At 37.8% G+C, this 10,297-nt stretch overlaps 1 non-coding gene across 1 annotated transcript; it reads right to left on the bottom strand.

Moving 5' to 3' along the window:
• Positions 1 to 3,631: 3,631 nt before the first annotated feature.
• On the bottom strand, positions 3,632 to 3,737 carry LOC111785003 (small nucleolar RNA R71). The gene has a single exon (XR_002813612.2). It is a non-coding gene; the product is annotated as a small nucleolar RNA R71 (small nucleolar RNA).
• Positions 3,738 to 10,297: the final 6,560 nt, after the last annotated feature.

The raw sequence follows: 10,297 nt of genomic DNA, 5'->3' as shown, positions 1-10,297 counted from the left end.
AGATGTGAAGACGTTTGAAAGTTATTGGAACACGTTGATTAGCAAAACCAAGAATTACAGATAAAATGACCAACATGCCCCTAGGACTACTTATTTAAATTCAAGGTCTATATGTGCTCCAAATGACTTGCTACTTCTTTTAAGGCCTATTCATAAGGACAAGGAGTTATGTTCAATGGTTCAAGTTGATTAGGGCAAGCTTGGAACCTAAAGCAAGTTAGGACCAAAGAAACACCTAAAGGAAACACCTCAAGACACAAAAGTCAAGACCCTTATAGATTCCTCTAAGGAATTCATTATGAATGTATGACCTTCTAGAACAACCAATGTTTGTTATTACGATGTATTCATATATTTACGAATGCATGTTATAACTTATACTTAAAAAAATTATGAACCTTAGAAACTTACAAGATTGAGAATCAAGAACAATATAGCTCCATTCAAAAACTATACAGAGGATGCTTTATTGAATCCTAGAATAAATGCAAAATCTAAGCAATAGTTGGGTAACATAACCATTACGTCATATACTACAAACTCTAAAAATACTTTACAGGCTCTTTCCTATACAGGCTCTTTCCTATTATCGATGTTACTCCCTTCCCTGTTTCATGTTAACTTCTTGACAGTAACGGCCTGTCCAAAATGCATCACTGCCTTGTATACAATCTCGCCATAAGCACATATCTCGTGAAAAGTAATAGTGGCCTCAATTAGATCTTGGGAAGAAATTCTTTCCTTAGGTGGGAAATAGACATCCGAATCCATAGATTTTCTTTCCTTGTTTTGCTCCATTTCGAATGGATGTCTCATGCAATATAAGATGATCATAATTAGAACGATAGAAACTCCACCTACCTTAAAAGATGGAGATGATGAATCTCCATTGCAGTTGTCAAGAGGTCCACCACAGAGCCCCTCTTTGTCAATGAATCTACTAGTGGGCATGTTCTGAAAAAAAGTTTTTAAAGGGATCGGATGTCTCACGTTATGCTATATTGCTATGCCGTAGCAACATTAGTAGATTTGTACGCAAAATAGAATGATTGTTCTTCAACTAGGTATATTTTTTACGACTAAAACTTTTATTTCACATTTGTTAAATTTTATTTTTCTCTTTCCAACATTCCTTGCATATTAACTAACATTTTGTTTATCAAAAAAACATATTAGTTTGATTAAAATAATAATTAAAAAAGATTTTAAAGTAATATTCTTGTCAATTTATCTCAAATTCCATTTTATTTTATTTTATTTTTCTTTTTTACTTTGAATTTATTAAATTTGGTTGAAAAAGTAATTTATGAAAAAACAATACTATGTGAATAAGTGTGACTTCAGAGTAAATTATGGGTACATGAATCACCTAAGATCACATCCATATAAGGGCGACCGTGAGGATAAGATGACTAAGAAATGTTTAAAAGACTTGAAAGTCACTACCTATACAACCAAGGAGCACTTTCCTTTATGGTAGCTCAATCATAGGACCACATGGTTAAGCATGCTTTACTCAGAGCAATTATATGTTGGGAGACCTTTTAGAAATTTTCCTAGGATGCATGTGAATGAGGACAAAGTGATAACTATCTAAAAGTAGAGTCATATCAAGTCTTTTTGGAGTTAATATTGCACTCTTATTCACCATTTTCTCATTTATAGCCCCATTTATTCTACTTAGTGAGCATGAAATCATTTATTGCGGTCCAATGTGAAAAAAATATGATTTGGCATAAATTGATCTTAATTGTATATCTAATTGAGTTATGTGGTAAAATTTCAGACATTTATGCTAAACCATGTGGGAGTAGAGAATTTGGAAACAAATGTGGGATGATATGGAAATGATAAATCCACGTCAGCAGTCCAAGTGGGTTATTTCTTTTCAGCCCTAAAGAGGAACCCATGCTCAATATAAAAGAAAAAAGAAGACCAAGAGGAGAAGAGCCACATTTTGGGGAGAAAATCGAATTACACAGCAGTAGCTTCTGCTGCAGTGAACTGCTGTGAAACCAGGGAAGAAGAAGAAAACCCTAATCCAGCAGCTGTTGACAGTAGAAGGAAAAGGAGACCAACAAGGATTGATTAGGGCAAAGAGGTGGATGTGATAGCTCCAGAGAAGGGAACTTCCATTGACGAACTTCCATTAACAATAACTGTCTATTTCTTTATTCTCTTTCCTTATTCCATCAATTTTACATGATGAAGATGCAGATTCCTTTGTTTAATTCAGTTTGTATGGAAAGCTAAACTTAATAGGGGAGGCGAGAGAGTTTTATATAGTTTAAGTATGTTGACGGTATGATTTTAGTTTATTAAAGAGTTGTTGTTAATGATTTACATGTATGTTTAATTAGCTACTTTACATACATAGTTGTTCTCTTATTCGGGAGAAGAGAGGGAGCAATGAAATCCTCTTTAATACTCTAGTTCTATAGCAAGGAGACTTGAAGGGTAATAGAAGGGTTAGGAATAATTCTTCTCCTAGAGCCTTGTTAATAGAAATTACAACGATTATGGAAATAATCACCATTCATGACCCTCGGAAGTGGGCTTGAGAATCTATTAAAAGGAACTAAAATCTACCACAAAACTCAACAACTTATCTATATTTAATCTCTCTTATCCGAACCTTCCTCATTATAGTTGATTTTCTCATCATTTTCTGTTTTTCCACAGTAGTGACACTCTGTTTTAGTTTTGTTTAAATAGTTAAAATCTTCAACACCCATTTGAATGTTACCAAAAAACTCACTTAATTTCCAGCGATAAAATTAACAAAAAAGATAGGTTCCCTGTGGAATCGACAATTTACTTATTACTTGCTACTTGTGATAGTGTATACTTTCACTTATTCTTGTGAATTTTACATCATTTTATTATATACATCCACAAGCGATCAAGTTTTTGGCGCCGTTGCCGGGGAACCTAATTTGGTTATTTTACTTGTTGTAGATTTTTGTGAGCTGGAGCCAACAAGAAGTCATAGTAAGCTGAGTTTTCCTACTGCTGTATTTACTGCTGAAGAATTGAGTTTACTGCTGCAAAATTCTGTGTATGAACCCACCTATGGGTTTGGAATTTATTTTGGATCCGGAAATAGAGAGAACATTTAGACGAAGGTTGAGGGAGAAAAAGAAAATGACAGAACAGAATATACAACAAATGGCCAAACTAAATCAGGAGTTTGAAAATCCAGTGATGATGGCTAATCAAGAGAGAATTACTGCCAATGCCATTCATTTAGCAGATGACAGAGAAAGAGCGATCCGAGCATATGCACACCCAGATGTGGAAGTGCTAAATTCGTGCATCATTAGACCCAAAATACAAGCAACCACGTTTGAGCTAAAACCTGTGATGTTTCAAATGCTGCAAACCATTGGGCAATTTCATGGACTACCGTCGGAAGATCCTCACCTACACCTAAAGTCATTTTTGAGAGTTAGTGACTCATTTCGATTTCAAGGAGTGGATAAAGATGTGATTAGACTGAGCTTATTCCCATATTCATTGAGGGATGGTGCTAAATCATGGTTGAATACCTTAGCATCGGGAACAATTGATTCGTGGAATAGTCTAGAAGAAAATTTTTTTATCAAGTATTTCCCACCCACGAGAAATGCACGGTTCAGAAATGAGATTGTTGCTTTTCAACAGTTTGAAGATGAGACACTAAGTGAAGCTTGGGAGAGATTTAAGGAGATGCTTAGAAAGTGTCCTCACCATGGACTACCTCATTGTATACAAATGGAGACTTTCTACAATGGATTAAATATTGCTACTAAACAAGTAGTTGATGCTTCCGCCAATGGAGCTATTTTTTCAAAGACATACAATGAAGCATGTAAGATTTTAGAGAGAATAGCATCTAACAATTGTCAATGGGCCAATGTGAGAAGCAACTCAGGAAGGAAGACTCGAGAAGTACTTGAAGTTGATGCTTTGTCCTCTATCAATGCTCAACTAGCTTTGGTGACTAATATTTTACTAAATCTAGCGTTGGGGCAAGACTCCATGATCAAAGCACCAGTCCATACAGCTGCTGTAATTAACCAGACAGCATCCGAATCTTGTGTATCTTGTGGAGAGGAACACACCATTGATCAATGTCCAAGCAATCCGGCCTCAATTTTCTATGTCGAGAATCAAGTTAGTCAAGGTAACCCGAAAAATAACCCCTTCTCAAATACTTATAATTTGGGGTGGAGAAATCATCCAAATTTCTCATGGAAGAGACAAGGCTCGTACAACCAACAAATGCCCCCTAAAGCAAATTACCCTCCGGGTTTTGGATTACAAAATCAATTGACATATAGTTCTCAACAAGCCACCACCCAAGGGGAAGGAACTAGCCAAGCTCAACACATACTGGGAACATCGCTTGAGAGCCTAATAAAGGAATATATGGCTAAAGATGATGCTGTGATACAAAGTCAACAAGCATCTTTGCGAAATTTGAAAGTTCAAGTAGGTCAATTAGCAAATGAGTTACAAAATAGACCTCTTGGTAAGCTGCCAGCAGACACTGAAATGCCAAAAAGAGAGGGAATTGAACAATGTCAAGCAATAGAGTTGAGAAGTGGGAAAGAAATACCCAGCAGAGGAGAAAAAATTAAAGAACACGGTGATAGTCGCACTCAAGAAACTGCTGATACACAGCAGAGAAAGGAGAAAGCTGTTGTGCAAGAAGAGCACAACAAAAATGATATATAATCTGCTGTATAGAAAGAACACCGCAGAAATTATGCAGAAATTGTGAAGCCTCCTAAAACACAAACATCAGTCAGCAGTGGACAAGAAAGCAGAGTATACACACCAACCCCTACTTTTCCACAAAGAATAAAAAGAAAGAAGGAAGAAGCCCACTTTGAGAAGTTCACATAAATATACCATTAGTTGAAGCTTTGAAGCAAATGCCAAATTATGTGAAATTCTTGAAGGATGTGCTCACCAATAGAAGAAAGTTTGAAGAATTCAAGGTGGTACCATTGAATGAAGAGTGTAGTGCAATATTGAAAAACAAGATCCCGCTAAAGGAGAAAGACCCCGGTTCATTCACAATTCCAATATCAATAGGAGGAAAGAAGCTAGGTCGAGCATTATGTGATTTGGGATCAAGCATTAATCTAATGCCGCTGTCTATTTACAAAAAGTTAGGTATTGGTGAATCTAGACCAACTACAGTCACTCTTCAACTAGCAGATCGATCTTTCACTTATCCCGAAGGAAAGATTGAGGACATCTTAATTCAAGTTGACAAATTCATATTTCCTGCAGATTTTATCATTTTAGATTATGAAGCTGATCATGATGTTCCAATTATTTTGGGGAGGCTATCTTTAAAGACCGGAAGAACATTAGTCGATGTCTACAAAGGAACCATCACGTTAAGAATTGGTGACCAAAAAGTTGAATTTAACATCAATGACAGCATGAAATATCCAGCAGTGACAAAAGAATGCTCAGCAGTGTATGAATTGACAGAACAACCAGCGACCGAGGAATGGGATGATGGGGAAAGCGGGCAGGAAGAAGACAGCAGCTGGAATGACATAATAGAACAGTTAGCAGTTTGAGGTGAATTCAACAGAACTTTTGAGTCACTAGAATGTGAGGGAAGAAAGAGTTCACCGATGAGACCATCTATTGAGGAAGCGCCACAGCTGGACTTGAAACCACTACCACCTAACCTTAAGTATGCTTATTTAGGTGACAAGAAGACACTACCCATCATCATCTCAGTGACACTATCCTCGACTCAAGAGGATATGCTCCTAGAAACATTGAAGAAGCACAAGGGAGCGATAGGTTGGACATTGGCGGATATAAAAGAAATTAGCCCTTCACTATGCGTGCAAAAAATACAATTGGAGGAAGGAAAAGTTAAGTCCATTGAGCAACAAATGGCTAGATGCTGGAATAATTTATCCAATTGCAAACAGCAGCTGAGTCAGTCCTATTCAATGTGTTCCGAAGAAAGGAGGGATAACAGTAATGCCAAATGAGAACAATGAGTTGATCTCCACTAGAATAGTGAATGGATGGAGAATTTGCATGGATTATAGAAGGCTAAACAAAGTGACACGTAAGGATCATTTTCCCTTACCATTCATTGATCAAATGCTTGATAGGCTTGCTGGAAAGTCACATTATTGCTTCTTGGATGGTTATTCAGGATACAATCAAATTACAATCAGTCCAAAAGATCAAGAGAAAACTACATTCACATGCCCATATGGAATTTTTGCCTTTAGACGAATGCCCTTTGGACTATGTAATGCTCCGACGACATTTCAACGTTGCATGATGGCCATTTTTACAAATATGGTAGAAACATTTATGGAGACATTCATGGATGATTTTTTGGTTTATGGAGAATCTTTTGAGACTTGTTTTTGAATTTAGGGAAGGTTCTACAAAGATGTGAAGAGAAGAATCTTGTACTGAATTGGGAAAAATGTCATTTTATGGTCAATGAGGAAATAGTGTTAGGCCACAAGATCTCAAGAAGAGGAATAGAAGTTGATAGAGCCAAGATAGAAGCTATTGAAAGATTGAATCCACCTACGTCAGTTAAAGGTATAAGAAGCTTTTTGGGCCATGCAGGGTTTTATAGGAGGTTTATTAAAGATTTCTCCAAGATTGCAAAACCATTGTGTAGTTTGTTGGAGTCAAATAGAAAATTCGTTTTTGACAAACAATGCATGACTGCCTTCCAAGCATTAAAGACAGCGCTGACCACAGCTCCTATAATGTCAACACCCGATTGGAATTCACCATTTGAGTTGATGTGTGATGCTAGTGGCCATGCTGTGGGGGCAATGTTAGGACAGAAAAAGGGGAAGGTACTTCATCCTATCTATTATGCCAGCAAAACGTTGAATTAGGCTCAAGTGAATTATACAACCACTTTAAAAGAATTGTTGGCCGTAGTATTCGCTGTTGAAAAGTTCAGAGCTTATTTATTTGGAGCGAAGGTGAAAGTGTACATTGACCACGCAGTAATCAAGCACCTAATGATGAAACCAAATGCCAAGCCAAGATTAATTAGATGGATTCTACTGTTACAAGAGTTCGAGATAGAAATCGTGGACACGAAAGGAGCTAATAACCATGTAGCGGATCACTTATCTAGAATGGAGAACATGGAAGAAAAGGTCAATAGCAAAGAAATTGATGATGCATTTTCGGATGAACAGCTGCTTGGGATAAACAGCAGTAGCAGCAGCTACAGCAGTAGCAGAATGACAGCAACTCCATGATATGCAGACAGCAAATTTTTTGGCTTGTGCCATCATACCCGAAGAGAAAAATTATCAACAAAGGATGAGGTTTTCCATGAATCCAAAAGTTACATTTGGGATGAACGTTTTCTTTTTAAACAATGTGGAGAGGACATAATGAAAAGATGCATTCCAGACAGTGAAATACCAACAATTCTTGAACAATGTCATGCATCTCCATATGGAGGTCATTTTGGAGGGCAAAGGACAGCAGCCAAGGTATTTCAATCGAGTTTCTATTGGCCAACAATTTGCAAGGGTTGTGATCAATGTCAAAGGACGGAAAATATCAGTAAAAAAAATGAGCTACCCCTGAATTCAATCTAGAAGTGGAACTTTTTGATGTATGGAGCATTGACTTTGAGAGAGATACAATGTAAAACATAGAGTGGCGACACCTTATCACCCACAAACCAATAGACAAGCAGAGGTCTCCAACAGAGAAATTAAAAGTATTTTGGAAAAGGTGGTACAACCCAACAGGAAAGATTGGTCGGTGAAACTTGATGATGCATTATGGGCATATAGGACAGCCTTCAATTTCCAACAGGAAAGATTGGTCGGTCAAACTTTAGGAATGTCTCCTTACAAGCTAGTTTTTGGGAAGGCATGTCATTTACCCCTGGAATTGGAACATAAAGCATTTTGGGCATTAAAGAAGTAAAATTTTGACTATACAACAGATGGAGACTTGAAGTAACGACCCTAAATTTCCACATATCTAGAGTCGCCACTAACATCTCATGCTCATCTCTAATGCAGAATAAAAATCTAAGAATGCTCATCTTTATTAGCAGAAAAATTTAAAACTTCAAAACATTGGAAAACACTACCGGACTTACGTGTTCCAAACATTATGCTGAAGTTCAAAAAGATGAAAAAAAAACGATTACAAATTAAATAATATAAATGAATGAAATGCAAATGCCTATTCTAACCAACACTAGGAATTTTAAATATGAAACTATCCTATGCACGTGCCACAGTCTCTGATCACGATGCCACCGTTAACCGTACATGGGAGTCTTGCCTTTACCTGAAAAACAATATGGCACACGGCCTGAGTATTTCAAATGCAATCAGTAAGTGACCCCACTATAGGGGCCATGCTAATGCAAACACATGCAATCATGAATTAGGGACCTATCTCTAAACATCTTAGGGGTGGCCTCCAGTCTCGGAAAAATTGGATGTGTAGTACTTCCTGTTAGGATCGATACCAGTTGTTAGGATCGCACAACAACGCACACGCTCGATCTAGATGAACACAAAGAGAAGAATAGAGAGAAGTTGCAAGGAGAACTCTGGCTAAAAGGATTTTTTATTGATGACTTCAGGCATGTACAACAAGAGAGTACAGAGAATAGAAAAGTACATTTAAGAGCTTTACTGGACGGGATATATATATGGTTCAGTCTACTAAATATAGCTTTACCAGATTTAACCATCTACTATATATAGCTATGTACCATATATAGCTTTACCGGATATAGCCATTGACCAAGCTATAAATACAGGGAGCAGACTCCATAACTCAACAATTCTCCCACTTGGAGACTGATCCTACACCATACCAATTAGGGCTTTGCATAGCTTTAATTTTCCAACATCAACACATTTTGTCAACATGTCTGCTGGATTCTTTGCACCCTCTATCTTCTCCAAACACATATCGCCTTCTTCCACTAACCTGCGAGTGAAATGGTACCGTCTTCTAATGTGTTTTGTTCTTGAATGATAGACTGGGTTTTTCACCAACTGTATGGCACTCTGACTATCTGTATAAAGGATCTTCTTGCACTGCTTCCGGCCTAATTCTTCTAGATAGTCTGTCATCCATATCATCTCCTTTCCAGCTTCAGCTATGGCCACGTACTCAGCTTCAGTAGATGAAAGAGCAACGCATTTCTGAAGCTTAGACATCCAACTCACTGCTGTTCCATCTATAGTGTAGATATACCCAGATGTGCTCTTGCTGGAGTCTACATCTCCACTCAGATCAGCATCCACAAAACCTTGCAGAACTACTTTGCCATTGCCATAACAAAGTGTAGTATTGGATGTACCTCTCAGATATCTTAGAAGCCACTTCACAGCTTCCCAATGTTCCTTCCCTGGATTTGCCATGTACTTGCTAACAACTCCCACTGCATGTGTTATGTCAGGTCTAGTGCAGACCATAGCATACATCAAACTCCCAACTGCAGAAGCGTACGGAACTGATGCCATGTGCTCACGTTCCTCAACTGTCTTGGGAGATTGCCCCTTTGACAATTTAATATGATTTGCCAAGGGGGTAGTCCTGGGTTTAGCGTTATTCATCTTGAATTTGGACAACACCTTCTCAATGTACTGCTCTTGGGATAGATTTAATGTGCCAGCAGATCTATCTCGAGAAATCCTCATCCCAAGGATCTGCTTCGCTGCACCTAAATCTTTCATCTCAAATACTGAAGACAAGCTTGCCTTCAGGTGGTTTATCTCCCTCATACTTGATCCAGCAATTAGTATATCATCCACATACAGGAGTAGAAACACATAAGAATCAGTGTATTTCTTGAGGTAGCAACACTGATCCTTTTCACTTCTGTGGAAACCACTCTTGCTCATGAAGGAGTCAAACTTCTTGTACCATTGTCTCGGTGCTTGTTTCAGTCCATACAAGCTCTTATTGAGCTTACACACCATGTGCTCCTTGCTTGGAGCTGCAAATCCTTCGGGTTGTTGCATATAGATCTCCTCGTCTAGATCTCCATGTAAAAATGCCGTTTTTACATCCATTTGCTCAAGGTGCAAATTCTCCGATGCAACAATACTCAGTAGAATTCGGATAGTAGTTAATTTCACAACTGGAGAAAAGATCTCAGCATAATCAATGCCTTTTCTTTGTGAATATCCTTTAACTACTAACCGAGCCTTAAACCTCCTTCTGCCATCTGGTTCAACCTTGATTTTGAACACCCATTTGTTCAACAGAGCTCTCTTTCCTGTAGGCAACTCAGTCAGCA

The sequence above is a fragment of the Cucurbita pepo genome, chromosome 11 (assembly GCF_057944985.1).
Source record: "Cucurbita pepo subsp. pepo isolate OVF chromosome 11, ASM5794498v1, whole genome shotgun sequence".
Taxonomy (NCBI): Eukaryota; Viridiplantae; Streptophyta; class Magnoliopsida; order Cucurbitales; family Cucurbitaceae; genus Cucurbita; species Cucurbita pepo.
Note: the sequence above shows the minus strand (reverse complement) of the source record. Positions and strands in the feature narration are given on the sequence as shown.